Source organism: Aethina tumida, chromosome 7 (assembly GCF_024364675.1).
Source record: "Aethina tumida isolate Nest 87 chromosome 7, icAetTumi1.1, whole genome shotgun sequence".
Classification (NCBI taxonomy): domain Eukaryota; kingdom Metazoa; phylum Arthropoda; class Insecta; order Coleoptera; family Nitidulidae; genus Aethina; species Aethina tumida.
Genome location: NC_065441.1, coordinates 1752619 through 1774434, shown reverse-complemented (window position 1 = coordinate 1774434; position 21816 = coordinate 1752619). Strand labels below are relative to the sequence as shown.

General features: G+C 29.5%; 1 long non-coding RNA gene across 1 annotated transcript; it reads left to right on the top strand.

The window, feature by feature from the left end:
• Window positions 1-19099: 19099 nt before the first annotated feature.
• LOC126266309 (uncharacterized) lies at window positions 19100-20687 on the top strand. Its single transcript, XR_007548725.1, has 2 exons — window positions 19100-19504; window positions 19602-20687. It is a non-coding gene; the product is annotated as an uncharacterized LOC126266309 (long non-coding RNA).
• Window positions 20688-21816: the final 1129 nt, after the last annotated feature.

The window sequence follows — 21816 nt, the reverse complement described above, 5'->3', positions numbered from 1 at the left end:
ATTGTGGGTTATATATTTCATCAAAAATATAAATGACATCTATTAATTACATTTATAAATATTATAATAATAATAATCGACGAATTCCTGACGTTACAAGTATAGAAAATAAAATTGAGTGTGGGTTTGTTGGCAGGAAGATTAGCAGGAGAGCGTAGGAGGCACGGGCAGGCCAATCGGCGCCGATATGCAAAGTGGGCGTGGAGCTTTCTCCGTGGAATGCACGGCCTTCAACCGCTCCGACTATTATCACATCGATATCGTTTTATGAAAACGGTCGCCGGCTATTTTTTATTGGACGTGCCCCCAAAACGCACATACTCCAAACTCCAATCAATTTTTGAACACTCGCCACTGTTTGTTTGTTGAATGGTACTTTTTCCTGCTGGTAATTGTGACAAGTGTTGTTGCGCGTATTATTTCGTTAAAACGGATGACAAGTTCAGTACCACAATTACGTATATGGCGGAATGCACTGGCGCAGGAATCCTGCGTTTCTTACCGTCCCCGATATAAATTAATGCCGTATTGATGCTGTCAGTCACTTCTCATAAAGAGGGAATATTTTCCTGCTGTCGTCGCGTAACGCCACCTACTTTTTGCACGGCTCTAGTTATTTCACGTGAATTACTATGTGAACAATATGTTCCTGCAAACTGAACGACAGCAGGAAAAGCACTTTTTGCCACACACTACTGTCTGTTACGTTTCAAAGACCTGTTTATTTGTGTTTGTCGTAACATGTCAAGGCTTAAAGTACATTCTCATCTTTTTTTAATGAACCCAAACAATATCGTTGAAGAAGGAGAACCTGGTGCATGTTGCTAATAAAGATTATTCAAGATGAAGCAGCAGCCGAAAAACGGTTCAAAATAATAACCGGAGAAAAATGTAAAACAGAATCAGTTCGTTGTGGAGAGAAAAAAATGTTGGGTTCCGACGATGACACGGACCGGTAGGACTGCAGGACATCGACTGACAACCGCTTGATTTATTTCAATTAATGGAAATATTCACCTGTGTTTACGCTGACTTGTTTTTGTGCCCGGCCTCTCGTTTTATCCCACGAAGGCATTAAACCAGAAAAATGTCGTTTCATTACTATGAATTCAGAGCAAAACGGTCCGCGATGCTCATTTGTTTACGGTATAGACAAACGACGCAACCGGATTAAGAGTTTAATTGCCTGAGTATGAGTGAATGTCGGATTGTCTAACCGGGATCAAGACTTGCATGGTTTATGTTAATTAACGATTTTTGTTTCGTGCTTTTTTCCTATTCCATTCCTTTTTCCTTTTTCGTTCGACCAAGAGCAAAACATTCCTGCTGCGAAATCATTTTTTTTTCAAGTGTTACTCTTGTCTTCTCACGATTTAGCCTAAACAGATAATGACATCATAACGGTGAGAGAAAATGGACCAATTACTAACATTCCCAGACGCGCCGATAATTTACAGGTATCGAGCAATCACGGTTTAATAAAACAAAGTTTCCCGGTAGCAAGTGACCTTAGTAACGTTCGGATTGTCGTGAGTTTTCTCGGAACGCAGCATCACAATTATTACAAAACATCTCGCCGTATTAATGCCGATTAATGTCAGCCATCAGACGCAGTTACGGCATCATATGCAACCTTATAATATGTCACATGACGATTATGCTCACGCTAATTTACTTTTATGAATATCGCTTCTGCGAAATGAACGAATAAAATCTTATATATAAACATGCCAATAAGTTAGCTATTAATTTATTGGTTACGGGTATTATGAACAGACCGTTTCTCGGTACTTATAACAGTTCCTCCAGCTCGTTTCGAATGTAAATCAATACGCTGCCATCAGCAGGAAAATTCTTCCTGCGAATTATTAAATAAATCCTTCGTGCTTACGCCAACAAGCAAGAAGGCAAAGTAGGAACGAGTCGATTAACCGGTAAACGTATTTAAATGTGACCAGACGTCTACCAAATATGTCTTAAACGGCGGAGCTTCGAGTCCAACCGAGACTCCTACATGTCCATCCGTTATCCGTTTCTTTATTCGCTTCATACGTGATTGTGTTCCACTCTGCATGACAAAAACCGCCACCGTGTTACGACACGCACTAACATCGATCGGTGATCAATCAAAATTTGTCTGTGCCCAACACAATTGTACCTCATTCAAACGTCGCAACATAGATAAAAATTGGGGAGTGGAGACGATAAACCGACAGTTTATCGTCTTCATTGAAGACTGCAAAGGAAAAAATGCAAGGAGACAATGAACGTTGTGAAACACTGTGCGCGATTGATTGAAGGAAGTTGTCCATGTTTATGGATTATTTGAACTTAGCCAAACGTAGAGCGGTCGGTTTCATATATGGGTGTCGTCGCTTATAGAAAAACACCCAGCATCTATGGTAAATAGATGGCGTGCTGTTTGTAAATGATACGGCGAACCTGAAATACCCATAGAGAATAGTAAACCGAACGTCCGTTTCATTCATGACGTACGAAAAATTTACGGTTGTGCGTTTTTTCATTTACATAATTGGCTAAGCAGTTTATTGATGATGAGAAAAATACTAAATTGATGGTGAGAAAAATACTTAATTGTATAAATTATTAAGATATTTTCAAAATAAGACAAGATAAAAAGGAGAAGAAACACGAGTCGAAGATAGAATATAAAAGAAGAAAAGGGAAGAAAAATTGTAAATAAAGGAAAAGAGAAGGGGATGAGTATAGGAGAAATAAGAGGTATAAAAGTGTAGAGAAGTGAGAAGAGGAGGGGTGAGGGAGGAGAGAACAAAAGAGAAGACAAAAGGAAAGGAAAGTAGAGGAGAGAAGAGTAAAGGAAACAAGAAAAAAAGATTAAAGGAGAAGAGGAAGGCAAGAGAAGGGAAGAGAAGAGAAGAGAAGAGAAGAGAAGAGAAGAGAAGAGAAGAGAAGAGAAGAGAAGAGAGGAATGGAGAGGAGAGGAGTGGAGAGGAGTGGAGAGGAGAGGAGTGAAGAGGAGAGGAGAGGGGTGGAGAGGAGATGGATGGAGAGGAGAGGAGAGGAGAGGAGAGAAGAGGAGAGGAGAGGGGTGGAGAGGAGATGTATGGAGAGGAGAGGAGAGGAGAGGAGAGGAGAGGAGAGGAGAGGAGGGGAGAGGAGAGGAGAGGAGAGGAGAGGAGAGGAGAGGAGAGGAGGGGAGAGGAAGTATTAAAGTGACAACCAATAAAGGAGTTTAGTATTTGTTATCGGGTGTCAAAGATGAAGGCGAAGAAATGATAAAGGATTACAAGAGATGAGGAGAAAAAGAAGGGAAGGTAGGAGAAGAAAGGAAGGGTGAGAAAAGGAGGAGAGAAGGGAAGAAAGGAGAGAAGAAGTAAGAAGCAAAATGAAGAGACAGTATACTTCTTCCCCTTTCTTCCTTTTATATTCACAGTTTTTACTTTTTGTTATGCTTTTGTTTATATTTCACTTTTTTGAGCACTTCAGCTTGTTCACCCTCTTGAAATTGTGTTATTTATTAATAGGCATTTTCCTGTTGAATTACATAACGACATTCAATTAGGCGAGGACATTTTAATCGAGCTACAAACGATCGACATGACTAACAATTTTTGCGGCGATTAATTTTTATCGTCTTGTTTTCCATGCGAACGTCGTATCTAATTAGCGATTAGCATAATTCAGAATGGTGGTCGGAGACGTCTTTCAATGTTAATCGCGCGTAGCGGTTATTAATATTTAAATTGCCGTTTTCGATTGGTCTATTGGTCTCGTTATGGCGGATGTTTATTCATGTGATGTCTTTGTGTTTTACCTTCGACTAATTACACGGCTGCAAATAATAAACATGTCGTTAATGTCTCGTTTAACTGCTAGCACGTGGTTTTACATGGAAAACATCATATGGGTACGAATATGTTGGATAATGGTGCCATTAATTCGAGACACCGCTGAAATTCAATTACGTTGGTAGATTAGAACGCAATGTCATTCAAGGAACATGCAACATTTTTTTTAGCAGTTGGATTCTCAAGTGAAAATAATGCAATTGGTTTTGAAGTTGATTGCGGAAAGTTATCGGTTCGGATGGCGGAGCCCGAGTTCGGTCGGCTATCATAATTACGAGATAAAGTATAAAAATGCGGAAATTAATTAAAGTTGCGCCGTTTAATTTTGAAAGTCCCGGAGCATGTTCGCATCTTCGCCTCCGTCGCGATTAGTAGTCGAAAGGACGAGCGTAGATATTAAGGGGCGCAAGTTGAAATAACGCGGGAAATAATGAGTTCCGGACGTGACGTCATTATAACAGGAACCTGTTATTTATGTCTTCTTATTTTGATCTCGCAAGGGAGGCGGAATTAACACGCCGCTCATGTTCATACTGATTCAGTGTATACTTAAATGGAATAACTTTGCCGGGTATTAACTCAAAAAGCACTCGGAGAATTTCAAGGCGATATTAATAAGAAAATTCATCTCCCGTGAAGAATTAAACCACCCACCGGCCCGCAAGGGGACCAAACGGGATGCCATCAAAAATAGAACAACATACACATTTTTATCCTTTTTTTCTCTCACTGTGTTTCATTAAATTTTCCTTTTTTACACTTTTTTTTACCAACGATTGTTATTTCCCCACCTATTCTTAAATATCTCTTCCATTCTCTTTCTTTTTTATTGGTTCTCATCCAATTTTGTTTGTTTCATATTCTCTTCTGGCCTCTTCCTTTCTTCTTTATTGTTCACTTTTCTCATATCATCATCGTGTACTCCCATTTCAGTAAAAATAGAACAACATCCACATTTATATCCTTTTTTTTCTCTCACTGTGTTTCATTCAAACATCCTTTTTTACACTTTTTTACCAACAATTGTTATTTCCCCACTTATTTTTAAATATCTCTTCCATTCTCTTTCTTTTTTATTGGTTCTCATCCAATTTTGATTGTTTCATATTCTCTTCTGGCCTTTTCCATTCTTCTTTATTGTTCTCTTTTCTCATATCATTTTTGTGTACTCCCATTTCAGTAAAAATAGAACAACATCCACATTTTTATCCTTTTTTTTCTCTGTGTTTCATTCAAACATCTTTTTTAACACTTTTTTAACAACAATTGTTATTTCCCCACATATTTTTAAATATCTCTTTCATTCTCTTTCTTTTTTATAGGTTCTTATCCAATTTTGTTTGTTTCATATTCTCTTCTGGCCATTTCCATTCTTCTTTATTGTTCTTTTTTCTCATATTATTTTTGTGTATTCCCATTTCAGTAAAAATAGAACAACATCCACATTTATATCCTTTTTTTTCTGTGTTTCATTCAAACATCTTTTTTAACACTTTTTTACCAACAATTGTTATTTCCCCACATATTTTTAAATACCTCTTTCATTCTCTTTCTTTTTTATTGGTTCTTATCCAATTTTGTTTGTTTCATATTCTCTTCTGGCCTTTTCCATTCTTCTTTATTGTTCTCTTTTCTCATATCATTTTTGTGTACTCCCATTTCAGTAAAAATAGAACAACATCCACATTTTTATCCCTTTTTTTCTCTCACTGTGTTTCATTCAAACTTCCTTTTATACACTTTTTTACCAACAATTGTTATTTCCCCACCTATTTTTAAATATCTCTTTCATTCTCTTTCTTTTTTATTGGTTCTCATCCAATTTTGTTTGTTTCATATTCTCTCCAGGCCCTTTCCTTTCTTCCTTATTGTTCTCTTTTTTCATATCATCATCGTGTACTCCCATTTCAGTAAAAATAGAACAACATCCACATTTTTATCCCTTTTTTTCTCTCACTGTGTTTCATTCAAACTTCCTTTTTTACACTTTTTTTACCAACAATTATCATTCCTCCATCTATTTTTAAATATCTCTTTCATTTTCTTCGTGTTTTGTAGGTTCTCACTCAATTTTGTTTGTTTCCTATTCTCTAATGGTCCCTTCCTTTCTTCCTTATTGTTCTCTTTTCTCATATCACCTCTGTGTACTCCCATTTCAGTAGTCGTCTCTTTTGTAGAAAGATCGAAGGTTGCGCTTCAGCCATATCGACTGAAACCGGCCTAATGAATCTAATTATCGTTCGCATCGGCATAACGAGAAATTATGCAGTCGCGCAGCATAATTGAGGCGCAGTAAATAAACCAAGTGACATTCTCGTTTTAAATAAGGCATATTTATGAGCAACGAATATAACAGTTCATGTAAATCGGATAAAAACTGGTTAATTTATGTCTGTCATCTCGTACGCAAGAACCAGATTGATGAATTTTTGATTAATTAGTTTATTAAAATATTTTGTTTCATTTAAATTGGCGATATACATGCATAATGCAACGAGACCGATCGGATAAATATTTATGTGTGGCATCGAGTAACGAGATATTTTAATTTGCAATTAAATTAATTTCTTTCGAGGAATAAATTCGTGTGCGGAATTGAATAAACATGCCAAAAGCACGGTTAATAAACCGCGCCTAGATTAACATCGGATGATTTAAATGTCGGCGATTATCAAAAGTGCTCATCTGTTTTCACGTGCAATTTACCATTAATTAACATAAAAGAAATGCTTAGTGCAATTTCGAGGAAATCGCAAATCAAACATTTTGCTTTATGGAATCGCAGCTCGGTTTCTCATACAAACAGTACCTTAATTGTTCTGTAATTAAACGTGATAATCTAATTAAAACGGATCGAAAATGCATCCATAGTCATGAGTACGTACGCAATGTTTTCTTTATCTTTTGCATGTCGGTGGTTATGGAAATTTTTTAACAAATTAAATTTAATATTTACATTACTTGGTGATTTATTACCCTTGCACTTTTCTAACTCTTTAAAACAGGCAGCATTTTGTGTGAATCTACAGAGAAAAGAAGAGAAGAGAAGAGACGTTAATGAAATGGAAGAGTAGAGAAGGGAAAAGAAGAGAAGAGAAGAGAAGAGAAGAGAAGAAAAAAAGAGAAGGGGAGAGAAGAGAAAAGGAGAGAAGAGAAGAAGAGAAGATATGAAGAGAAGAGGAGAAGATAGAAGAGAAGAGAAGAGAGGAAAGGAGAGAAGAGGAGAAATGAGAACAGAAGAGAAGAGAAGAAAAGAGAGGGGAAGAAAAGAGGAGAAGAGAATGGAAGGGAAGAGAAGAGAAGAGAAAAGAAGAGAAGAGAAGAGAAGACAAAAGAAGAGAAGAGAAGAGAAGAGAAGAGAAGAGAAGAGAAGAGAAGAGAAGAAGAGAGAAGAGAAGGGAAGAGAAGAGAAGAGAAGAGAAGAAGAGAGAAGAGAAGGGAAGAGAAGAGAATAGAAGAGAAGAGAAGAGAAGGGATCGAAAGGGATGTGAAGAGAAAAGAGGGGAAACAAAGTCTACTTTATTTTTAGGTTGAAATGTGTTGTATGGTTACGCAGAGAAGGAGAAACGGTTCATTATAAGAATGAAATTGTAAATCGAGATGTATTTTCTTTCTTACTTCTTAAAATCAATTTTGGGGAATCGTGGGAATGATAATTAATGGTCTATAAAGTATTAAAGTGACAACCAATAAAGGAGTTTAATATTTGTTGTGGGATGTCCCAAAAACGCGTGTAATAAGTAGTAATATATAAATCGTAAATTACCGAAATGCGGAGATAAAAGCGAAGGTAATGAAAATAATGGAGGGAATAATAATGTTTTTAATATTTTTATATAGTCGTATGGCGTGGTAATTAACGCAGAAAACAATAAGCCGGGGCGGCCTTTACGAGTTCCAGCACACGAAAATCCGTGCACTAAAAGTGCGGGCATTAAAAATTTTATTGCCTGTATTGCCCCCCCCTGGATGGCAGGATGCAAACGGCGTTAATATTAAAATGATAAATGGAACTAGGAAATTCATTAGGCGAAAACGTGGAAAGGTACAAATTAAACCATTAGAGATAACAGATCGTCTTGTAAAAATGTTTGTAATTAAACAAAACTGTTGTTCGGCCAAACGAATTGAATATTTATATAATATAAAAAATATTATTAAATTTCACAATCGTTAAACATGGTCCAATTATAAATCAAGACATAATGGGATAAAAGCTATAATTGCCTGGGGCCGCGGCCTCCGCGGCCGCCGCTGCTGCCGTCTTGTTTATGAAAGCTATATTTGAAATCGAATTTAAAATTCAATTAAGTTATCGGCTGCATCGAATCTGGATGCATGCATGTATAAAAAACGTACGGTACTAATGGAATATTTTAGGCTGTAATTCCTATTGTTTAACCGCAATTTAAACCATTCCAAGTCTCGATCCGGAATCGTTTGCTCATTAAACGCCACAAACCATCGTTATTATTAACATTGTTATTAATTGTACGTAATGCGATGCATGGAGGAGACTGAAATCCTGTAAAACACGCCAGCTTAATCGTTTCTATCGACTAAATTATGTTGTTTCGTTATTTAATTAATTAGTATTATGATCCTGATTTGTTATTATATGCAGACTGTTTTGTTTAAACGGTTATTAGAATATGCCATGGATAATGTGATGGTTTTATGTGGCGAGACTACAACAATCATAGAAAAAAATTTAATACAACCTTTGCTTTATTCGTTACAAAGTATTTTAAAATTGTGGGATATAAAATTATCAAAAAATCTCTAAAATGCCCATTTAAGATTTTTAAAAATGAAAAATGACATTTTAATAGAAAATACGAATTTACAAATTTAGAGTTTTTACTAAAAATAGCACCTTTTTAAATTTAGAGAATATAAGGGAAAGGTAAGAAACAAAATATGGAAAATAATAAAATTAATATTTATATCAGACATTATTTTCATAATTATAAAACATGAAAATTTAAAAGAAAATATGAAATTTCAATTTATAAAGCCTTTAAATAATAAAATTAAATTTAGAAAAGTGAGTAATTATAACATAAATAAATAAATTAAACAATAAATAGGAAAAAGTGTAAAAAACATTATAATAATATTTATATTAGCCATCTTTTAAATTTTGAAAAATGACATTTTAATAGAAATTACAAATTTTAAAACTTTAACATAGAGTTTGTATTAAAAATAACAACTTTTTAGATTATAAGAAATTAAGGAAAGTTAAGAAAAGAAATATATTTCACATAAATAAGTAAATTAAATAATAAATGGAGAAAAATTATCATAAAATTATATGTTTACATCATTTTCATAATTATGAAACATGAAATTTTAAAAGAAAATGTGAAATTTCAATTTTTAAATCTTTTTCAATAATAAAAAAAGTAAGAATTAAGAATAAAATTTCAATTTAGAGTTTTTGCTTAAAATAAAACTTTTTAAATAATGAGATTTAAAATAAAAGTGAGAAAAGAAATATTTTTGTCATAAATAAATAAATTGAACAATAAATAAACGAAAATTCTCGTAAATTTGATAATTATGAAAAATGAAAATTTAATAAAAAATGTATGTTAATATAAAAGGTTTTTTACTTAAAATGATACCCTTTTAAAAAATGAGAATCAAAATACACCTGTTACTTATGAGACAAATTATACAGAACTGTAAAAAATGTTCAAAAAATCTTTATTAATAATGGAAAAAATTACAATTATTGTTTAAAAAAATCTGAAACATCACGTTGATTTTGATTGTAAATTGAGTGATAAACAAAAGAAATAAAAAAGAGCATAACGGATGCATTTATGATTGAGCCGTCGTATTAATATTAACAATGTAATGGCTAAACAATTTAATAATAACCTTTCACGCAAATTAATGAACGTATCTGTTGCTCCTTTCCGATTTTTTCGCATCGATCTCATGAATAAATTGTTACGTCGCATAAATTATGAACGGTCGGCGCATCTCCATTAGATATTTCTATTGTACAAGTGTCTATAATCCGGCTTATTGTGAATAACAATCTTCAATCTGCATCCACTTTGCAAATTTATGTTAAATTATATGTAAGGAAAAAGTTTAATTCATTAAATTACATGTTAATGCTTATTCTATCGTGGACTTGTTTGATTTTAATTACGATAAGGTGCGATCATTAAATTATAATGCATTGAATCTTTGTTTTTCTAAGCCTTATTTGGTGTCTTAACACTTTGCACCATTTTTTTCTCTAAATATTAATAGCCACTTCCTGACGTTACAATGCGCTGATAATTATTCAGACAAATAAGGAAGAAAATTATGAAAATTAAAAAAAATTCACATTCATATTTGTCAGGATTACAATGGTTTCATTATCAGCACAACCATCGACGATTTTTCTTCAATCGTTAATTAATGTAGATGTTATTTCTTTTTAAATTTTTTGCATCGGTTTCTACAATTTGAAAAAATCTTAATAACTAAACAATAATAAATGTTAATTAATATTGTGTCGGTGAGACTGACATATGTTATTGGATTTCGGCGCCGAGTTTAATTAAAATTTACTCGAGGGTTTTAATATTTGTTTAATTCGCACGAGAACCGTGCAAGTTGTAACGCTATTAAGGTAATTCCATCGCAATCCAAAATTGTTTACACAAGATAATTTTAGTCTATGTTTTTTTTTTGTATCAAAATTGTCAAAAATATGTAAATCATATAATAATAAGATTTTATTTTATAACTAAATAATAAAGTGTATAATAAAAAATAAATATAAATTTTTCATTGGTATTTAATTTATAAATAGCTTATTTTTGTAATCAATTTTAAAAATTAAAATATGAATAAAATAATTTTTATATATGAAAATGAACTTAAGATTTTAAACATTCAGTTATTTAATTGAATACGACTTTTAATATTTAAATATTATAATTTTTTTCAAGATTGGATTTTAAACATTTAGTATTTGTTTTAAATTATTTAAAAATTTCAGTTATAGAAGTTTTTGTTGATCAAAAAACAAAATATTTGTCACTATGTTTAAGAGAAATTAGAATAATTAATGTGATTATAATAATTAAATATGTTAATCATTTTATGAAAAAAAATTGAAAACGAAAAAAATTATAATTAAGAAATGAAATAATATAGATTTTTCGTTTTTCAATGTTTGACATTACTGTTATTACTATTTTAATGTAAAAAATATAATATAAAATATGGTGAATGTTCTGAAAATAATTAATTATTTGATAAGTCGCTAGTATGGCTTACTTAAAAATATTTTCTACTGAAACGTTGTGGCATTTAATTTATTAAGTTAAGTTTTTTTAATATTCGACTATTTTAAATTTTTTCTATATTAGATTTTAAAAGTCAGACAAATCTCATTCATTTGAATTTTAGTCGATTTTTAAATGTTATATAATTGAGATACATTTCTTAGATAATTAATTTCTATTAAGTTTAGAATTGTCAAATTTATATTGTTAAAATGTTTCGAACATGAACAGGAACAAAAAAAATAACGTTGATTTTACTTACAAGTTTTGAAAAAAACATTTTATCAACAATCAATTTTTATATAAGAAAATATAATTAAGATTTGAAATATTCTGGCATTTAATTTATTAAGTTTTTTTAATATTCAACTATTTTAAATTTTTTCTATATTAGAGTCAGAAAAATCCCAGTCACAATTAAGACTAGAATTGTAAAATTTAAATTGTTAAAATGTTTCGAATTTTAACATTTAGAATTACATGTAATTTTTACTTAATATTGATGACTCGAATTTCTTGATAATGAATGAAATATCAATTTACTTGTAATTTCCTGTTGAAAAAATATTTGAAGGAACTTTGGAATACAACAAAAAATTAAGATCATAAAATTTGTAACGTTTATAATGGTCATGTTAACTTCTCTAAGATACAGATAAGAAGATAAAGAAAACTCTTTCTTTCGATACTAAGTTTGTTGCTTCCCTTTCAGCTAAATTGAAAATAAATAATGAAATATCTTAAATGTGCCTTTAATTGGTAAATTGGAAAGAATAATAACTTTTCTGTTAAGTCAGTGGTATTGGTACCTCAGCCATTATGAAAGAAGAAACCTAAAAATATTATTAACGTTTTATTCAGGATCATTTTTAATATAACAATAATATTATTATTTTCTACACTTATTCGATTAGTAGTTTCTGAGATGTGATTGACGACCTCCACTGTGTGGCCACCCAGTACCATCATATGTTAATTAATTTATAGCTGACCATATAGTTGATAACCCATTTAGGCAGTATAAGAATTTTTTCAGCACAACCTCGACCGTACTTAATTAATCTCTTCAGTTTTTTCAGCAGTTCCCGCCACTCAAATCGGTTTTTGCGCGAGAAAAAGGGCTGTCGAAATGCGGCCCAAGTCGTAGGTGCGCCACGGGCCAAAGCGCGAGGTGCGCGCGTCCCGTTCTTCCGCATGTCGGAATCCGTTCAATTATTTTTTTCGTGCCGGCCCGTTCGTCAGAACCAATCGGGCGTGCAAGTGTGGTACCGCGGCCCGCGACCAATCGCGCCCCGGCCGCTGGGCGGGGCCTCAGATAAGCGAAGATGCGAAGATCGGATGAAGATCGGGCATGCGAGTCACGTACCCGCCGCTCTTGTCTTGTGATTTCGTCGCGAGCGAAGATCGGACCCGAATGCCAGCTTCTCGATTTCTCGACATCGTCCAACAAACTGCGTCCTTGAACAATTTCTTCTTCAACATTATTTACTAATATGTATTTTTTTAGAATTTTCTCATTTGGGTTTGGAAGTCTTGTCATTAATCGATGTTAATCAATTTTTTGTTGGGCTATTAATGAAGAAGAAGAACTTAAAAAACTATTGAAGAAATTGAAGAAAATAAAGTACTTCGATGTAAGTAGTTTTAATTATTTAAAAACCCAAACAAAACAATAACGTTCGCATTGTTCGAGGTGCAGAACTCCGCCCCCGAATTTATCTGCAGTCCGTTAGAAAAAAGGGCGAACACAAGAAACAACAAAGCAGCAGAAAAAGGAAGGAGAAGAAGGAGGAAAAAAAAGGAGAGCACGTTTCCTCGTTGTGTAGCACGGTTCGGAATCGATAAATCACGGTGAAAAAGGGCGCGCGAGATTATTCATAAATACCGTGCAGGTAATTAACCGGCGCAGGCAATTACAAAAGGCCCAAGATCTGCTGAACCGATATATGCATATGTGCGATCGTCGATCGGAAAGGAAAAGGCTCAATTTACAATCCACATCGCTAATTTACCAACTCTGTTTATTTATTTCGACTCGATATCGTTTAGAAAACGGTTTTCTATCTTCTTCGTTTATTTCTCCACGTTTAAACTTTCCATTGTTTTATTTTATCTTCTTAAAACGTACATAACTATTTTTTATAATAAATAATTCTCAATTATTGTGTGTAAATAAACTTTTATTCGATATTCTTTAATTTATTGAATTATATAAGAACATTTTTAAATTTAATTTTATTACTTTTTTACGTTATATCTCTGTTTGACCAGTTTCTCAACTTGTATCTTTATTTATTTTACTTTCTTCCAACTCATAAATATCTCTCTTATATTTTCGATTACTTTTATTGTTTTTGTTTTATTTACTGTTCTTGTATATATAAAAAATGTCTTTTTGTTTTAAATTATTTTTATTTTGTAATTAACCATTTTATAAATATTTTAATTTTGATATTGTTGTTTTCCTGAAAATTTATTTATATAAAAAGAAGTTGTTTATTAATGTCTTATTCATTTTGATTTTCGTCTCTATAACTCAAATTTTAAAGTCTTTAAATTTTATTTATTCACTAATTGTTTTATTTCATTAAAAGAATATTTTTTATTTTAAATTAAATAATACACAACTATTATGATTAAATTATCCATTTTTTTAAGTAAAACAGAATATAAACATTTAACTCAAACCAAAATATAAAAAAATATATTTAAATAAAATTTATTTGTAGTTCTAGATGTTTTTTTAATTTTTTTTTTATATTTATATTTTTGGGAATATATTTTTTATGTTTTAAAATATAAAATAGCCAAAATATTAGTTATTTAAATAATATTTATTTGTAGATTTAGATGTTTTTATTGATTTTATAAAACAAATTTTGTTTTACTATTTACGCTTATAAAATATTTAATTAATCTATTTATAATTATAAAATTGGGTAATTTTTTATTTTTAAAATTAGATTAAGATATATAAAGGTAATTTAACATTAACATTAACAACAATTTACATCATCTTACTAAAGGAATTCGTAAGTATTTGTAAATTTATGTTTTTTTTTTTTTAATTTTATAATACCATTTTTTATTTAACAACTTTTTTATTTTTATAATACAATTTTTTACATTTATATTTTGATATTTTTTAATTAAAAAACAATTTTTTGTTGCTAAATTTTACTACTTTAGTTGATAAATTTTATATAATGATAATTTTTGTTATAAATTAACTAAAAGTATAATTAAATTACCCAACTTTTTAATTATTTAATAAATAAAACAAAAACATTGAACTCAAAATGCAATAAAATATATTTAAATAATATTTATTTGTAGATTTATATCTTTTTTTGAATGTTATAATATAAATTTTTCTTTTATAATACAACTTTTTACATTTATATAAATTTTATATAAAGATAATTTTTGTTCTAAACTAATCAATATTATAATTAAATTATCCAACTTTTTAATTACTTGGTATATTTTTTTACTTTCAAAGAATTAATAAACGAATTTTTGTTGAAAACTAATTAGTTAAATTTACAACATGGTTATATAACGATGTAAGAGTTATTTAATTTTAAAGTTGAATTATTAAATTTTATAAAATTATTTTTTGTTATACATTAATTAAATTAAAATTTTTAATTTCTTATTAAAAACAAAAATTTAAATATTTAATATTTAAATATACCCAAATATAAAAAATTATATTTAAATAAGATTTATTTGTATTTTTAGATGTTTTTTAAATTTTACAATATAATTTTTAATTTATTTTTTATATTAATCTTTTAGTGAATGTTTTAACATATAAAATAACTTTTGTTGCTAACTAATTTAGTTAATAAATTTTTAATTATACAAAAGTGAAAAAAGTTGAATTTTTAACTTATATAAAGATATTTTTGTTATAAATTAATTAATATTATTATTAAATTAAAATTTCTTATTAAAAAACAAAAAATTAAATATTTAACTCATACCAAAATACAAAAAAATATATTTAAATAAAATTTATTTGTAGTTCTAGATGTTTTTTTATTTTTTTTTATATTTATATTTTTGGGAATATATTTTTTATGATATGCTATGATGCTATTTTATAGCCAATTTTTTGTTGTAAACTAATTTAGGTATTAAACTATATAAAGATAATTTTTGTTCTAAATTAATTAATATTATTATTAAATTATCTGACTTTTTAATTTCTAATTAAAATACAAAAATTAAACATTTAATTCGTACAAAAATACTAAAAAATTATATTTGAATATTAGTCTTGTAGTTTTAGAAAACTTTTTAAATTTTGCAATATAATTTATAATTTATTTTTTACGTTTATATTTATAGAAATTTATTTTTTATATTTTCAAATAAAAAATAAACAATTTTTTGTTGCTTTTTCAATATAAATGAAGTTATTAAAAAAGTTAAATTAACTTCCTAATTTTTCCATCTTCTTGTGATGTTTATATTTGCAATAAATGTGTTAAAAATGTATAAAATAGTATTTTATATTTTATTAATTTTTTATACAATCAGTGTTTGTAACGAGTTTTTGTTCTGAATTAAATAACATTCAATTTGTTTATCCGTTTTATTAAATAAAACAAAAGAAAATCATATATTTAGTAAAATTTATTTGTACTTTTCATTTTTAGTTTATATAATACTATTCTTGGTTGTTCTATTTTTATTAATTTGTCTTTTTTTACTTTTGTTAAATTGTATAAAAAAATTATTTTTATTTTTTATACTCATTAAAATTATGTTTTGTTAGTTTGTGGCAATTTACTTTTTTTAAGTTTTCATTAAAAACAATTTTTTGTTATGAAATTGTTTAATTATTATATTATTATATTTAATTTATAGTTGTATATTAACTCCTTTTATTTATTTTAAAAATTTATTTCGATTTTTAATTTTTATAATTTTTTTTTTCTATTTATTTAACTGTTTTAAATCGTTAATGGTGTAATAAACAACTCAATCGTTGAAAGTCTGGTAATTTTTGAGCATTTGGAAGTAGGTTCGTGTTCGTTGCGTCTCAGCGTAGGTTCGTGTCGTGATTTACATTATCGTTTAAAATTTAATAAAGAGCCGGGGTATTTTTGCATAAAATTAAATTGGACGGAGTAACTAGTTAGCTGTAAATGCCGGGGCCTTATTACATGCTGTTATCAGCTGCGAGTCCGTTGCAGGAGTAGCCTCTTCGTTTCTCTTCTCCGGCAACGGACTCGGACATAATTATAGGATTTGTAATAATGCCGAAAGCGGCCAGATTCGTTTTCGACGCGAACGCCCAATTGGCGGGAGGACAGTTCCGCTTGGGCCGCTGGACAAATTGAGTGCTATTACTAATTTATAACTCGGATCAGTATGAAAATTTCGCCGGCTTAATTGCACATTTATGAATAATCTTGCGTTTATCAGTTTCGAAACGTTTTACGTGGAGGAGGTTTTTTCTGGCTCAAATATTTTTAGTCGCACCAAGTGAATTCGCATACCTACATAAAATGTGATTGGCCACAAAAGAAGCGAGCATACAACTCAGTTATATAAATTAATTAGCAATTATTATTAAAATATTATTGGTACATAAAATTACATATTATTTCGAAATGAGGAAATACCGCATTTAATTATTTAAGAAGATGTTAATTAAAAATTTCTTTTTGTATAATTAAACGAAATAAATGTAATCCATTTAATTGCCTCGCATTAAATATTAACCAATCTGTAATACTGTTCGTTCGTTCAGATATTTTTTATGCCGATATCCTGAAAATTTCCAATAATTTCTTTTAGCAGGAAACAATTTTTCTCGTCCGTCGTAAAAAACCGTATCTGCACAATTGCCTTTCTAATTGCACATCTTCATCTATTAACATTTAATGAATTGTTCCCTGCATTACCATTAATTTTATAATTGTATTTCGGTACTCGATACCTGACGTAACACAAAAGAGGCTTGTACGAAATTAATTTAAATAATACGCTGGCGGGAAAATTGTGGGACGTTGTGGCGTTCGCTTATGGATCCCGAGATGAAATCTAAATGGGGTTATCACGAGCGGAGATCATTTTAAATATTATAATAACGTGAAACCGTTTTATGCATGAAACACACACGGAGTGAAAAGTGTATAGTGTACAATGCAGGCAGTGCAGAGTACGAAGAGGAGAAGAACGTGGAGTGCAGCGTTAATCGAGAGATATGAGAATGGCTCATTATGTAGAAAATGGATAATGCACATGCTTAATCGAAACGGAAAAAATAAAACGCGGTTTTGCATCCAATCAACCAAATCGCCACTTAATTACTAAATTCTGTTCACTGTTCATGTAAAGCGGTACATTTATGTAGTACCTGACGTATTATAATTGTTATATTTAATATAATTGTGCGTTTAATTTATTTAAATCAAAATTAATATATTAATTAAAATAGAGGACTTAAAAATTTTATTTTACCAAATACAGACAAGAAGATAAAGATACAAATAAAAAATCTGAACAGGATAAAAATAGAAAAAAAAATACTTAAATTAATAAAATATTAAAAATAACCAATTAATTTTTACGTTGGGCGCCAATAAGCATATTCTCAGTACTCAGTAGTATCTCTATTAAATACTTATATTAAAATTCTACCAAACTAAAAAAAAGGTTTTTTACATTGACCATAAGGAAAAGACATTTTTAGTACATCTGTAACAAATAGGTGCATTTTAATATCGAAAGTCAATTACGCAAAAACGTTGGGCGCCAACAAAATATATTTTCAATAACATAAGTATTGAATTTGTTGGGCGCCAAAAATTACAAAAACATTTTACTTATGAATATCTGATATTATAACAAATTTCAAAATCTCAGACATCAAGTCAATAATTATAAGTAATTTAATTTAAATATTTAATTGATTTTAAAACATCAATTAACTTATTTTAATATATTAAGCATCGTCGAAACATAATATATATTTTTTAACTCAAGAAATTTATTTGCATGTAATGTTAAAAGATTTCAATTTAACACCACTTAAAAACATATATGTCAATATAAATGTGGATAAAATCTTAGATTGAATATTTACGTTGGGCGCCAATTAAACATATTTTTATTATATCTGTACCAAATATATAAATTAAACAAAATTTTAATAATTTTTATACATAACATACCTGAAAAACATATTTTAGAATATTTGTAAAAAGCATGTTCATTTGAACAAAATTCAAATACAATTTTTACGTTGGGCGCCAACAAAATATATTTTTAATACATTGTTGAGCACAAAAATTACAAAAACACATTTTATTAATAAATATACATTTCAAATTATAACATATTTAGATATCTCAGACATCAAATCAATAATTAATTATAAATTAATTAGTTTTAAATAATTAAATTGATTTTAAAACGTCAATTTACTCAAATTTTAATAAATTAAGAATCATCAAAACATACTGTGTAGTTTTTTTAATTCTAGAAATTATTTATTATTATTAAATACTTATATGTTAACATAAATGGCTTAAATAGAATATATTTTAATTATTTTATGTCAAACAATAATAAAAACAACAACAAGAAACAAAAAAAGTTATTTGAACGTTACAAACATGAAAATTGAATTAAAAAAGTTTCAAACATTTCCCCCGTTTTATGTAAGCTATATTTGCTAGCTTAAGTCATCATCTTCACCGGTGGACTGATGCTCATCTTGTTGGTGCGCAACGTTTTGTGGAATGATAGGCGATAGTTTTGCTTAATTGAAATTTATTACACAAGAAAAAAAAAATATAATTGACATTTTTTTATATGACAACTTTTTTAAGAGTAACCAACGTAAACATTTTTATTTTATTACCAACCTAAAACTAGCTTATACTAAAGTTACTGTTTGTTCACAGACTAATACTAATCCTGACACATCTATTAAAGAAGAACCAAGCTAGCGAGCTATGAATTGCTTTTGTTGTTGATACAAGTTTGTTTCTACGTTACTTTGGAGACATGTTTGTATGTTGCTATATTCAACTGTTGAAATTGTTTACGTCGTCAATTAAAATAAAGAATTTAGTACAGTTGTTCGAGCAACATCGAACAGAACAGTCGCTAATCTAACATCATGTTATCAAAATACCATCGATGAAGCCCTTGGACCACCTAAAGACAATTTTCCATTTATGTTGAAGATGTGTTGTGTCCTGCCCGAACCATTCAAGAATTTCTTAAGCACTTAAGAACGGACTGGCTGGCTATTTTAGACATTTTTGAAAAACTTTGCATGCAATATCCACACTGTTGCATAAGGAAAAATCTTATGAGTGGACAAGTGGAACGCGTTATGAGAAGGTAGGTTTAATGCGATGTGTGCTGTGTTGAATGAAGAATACGAGAATAAATTCGAATATATTTTGAGTTCGTATTACTACTGCTATATTGTTTACAGATTACCGGTGTAAGGTGAATCTTTGCAAAACTGCAGAAGGTGCGAGGACGCCCCAACGTCAGGAAGGCCCAGTGTTAGTTTACGTCATGATCTTCACCGATGGACCGATGCTCATCTATTAAAAGAAACAAGCCAGTGACCTAAGAAGTGCTTTTGTTAAGAAATTTGATTTTCAATGGACAGTAGGTGTTATTTGATTTGGAGGTATATAGGTATGTGTAGAAATTTATGTCTATTTTCAAACCTCACAGAATCTATACTACTGAAAAAAAACGCGTGACAATTGCTGGGGAACTTTTTAACAAGAGAAATGTTTTCAGATATTTTTTGAATATCCTTTCCTCAGCTAATCTTATTGGCACTGATTTGGTTGCTTGCTTCTTGGTCACTTTTATTATATTATCATTATACAAGCAACCAAATTGTGTACATTGTGTTCAGAACGTCTGACAACATTTCACCATCAGTCAAAACCATTATCCAAGTTGACAACAAACTTTACCTTTTCAAAAAGTAATTTGTCCAAGAATTCTACTATTTCTTTGTCATTCAAATATTTGCTAAGGTTCTTAAACTCCTTTTTAATAAGTGTGCCACCCTCTTCTGCCAAAAAAATGAATCCACATTTCTCACATATCTTTTGGAAATATCAGCTTCACCAACGATGTCGATAAATTTAACGTGAAGTGTGGTGTCAATAATATTTTTCAATTTTGCACGTAATATTATTGATGAATTCGTTTACTTTGGTGCAATTATCATTTGACTAATTTGGGAATATCCATATATGATTTCTCTATTTCTACCGGACGCTCTATTTTGTTATCTCCACATCTTCCACTGGGGGCACAACTTTTTCAATTTCATCTTCCTCCGGATAGTTTGAGTGATGAGACTGTTTGAATTTGGGCATCTTATTCCTGTTTTTATACATTTTGGAAACGACTCTGCTGAAACCGATTGTAGTTAATTAGCACTATTAAAAATGCATACGTCAATATAAATGTGGATAAAATCATACAATGAATACTTTCCCTTGGGCGGCAATTAAGCATATTTTCATTATATCTGTATTAAATATTTAAATTTAACAAAATCTTAATAATTTCTATACATAGGACACCAAAAAAACATATTTTTTAGTATATTTGTAAAAAAATATGTTCATTTGTACATCGAAATTCAAATACAATTTTTACGTTGGGCGCCAACAAAGCACATTTTCAGTACGTATTGAATTTGTTGATCACCAAAAATTACAAAAACATTTTATTTTATGAATATATGAAATTATAACATATTTAAAGATCTCAGTCGTCAAATCAATAATTTTAAGTAATTTATTTTAAATATTTAAATTGAATTTAAAACGTCAATTAACTTATTTCATTATATTAAGCATCGTAAAAACATAATACGTATTTTTCAACTCGAGAAATTTATTTACATATTTTGTTAAAATATTTTAATCCATTGCACTCTTAAAAATACTTACGTCAATATAAATGTGGATAAAATCTTAGAATGAATATTTAAGTTGGGCGCCAATTAAACATATATCTTTATATCTATATTAAATATTTAAATTAATCAAAAATCTTAATAATTTTTATACATAGCACATCAGTAAAACATATTTTAGTATATTATTTGTAAAAAAGTGTTCATTTATACATCAAAATTCAAACACAATTTTACGTTGGGCGCCAATTAATAACCAACTTTATTTATTAAAAATTAGAGATTAAATATAAAATATGTTAATGTATAAAATTGTTAGATATAATTTTAATTATAAATTATGATATGATATTAAAATGGGTGAAATTATGTTTTAAATAATCTACAAACCATAAAGATAAAAATAAAAAACTATGGACGGAACAAAAAGAGAAAATATTGCTTAAGTTTTTAATAATTTAATAGTCTTGTTGCAATGTTGATTTTTAGTAAATAAAATTTTGATTACACGATCAGCAAATTAAAAAAAAAATCAATAAACCCGGGTGAAATTCACATAAAACTCTATAATTATCCAGTCGAGTACCCACGATGTTATTTACATTGCCGTAGATAAATTAATAGATTGTAAAGGCGAACCGTTCTTCCCATAAACTACTCTGAATAATAATTTCGGATTATAATAAATCATAAATTAACTGTGTTCGGACGATATAAAACTCACGATTCGTCCGCACGATAATTAATTGTGAGC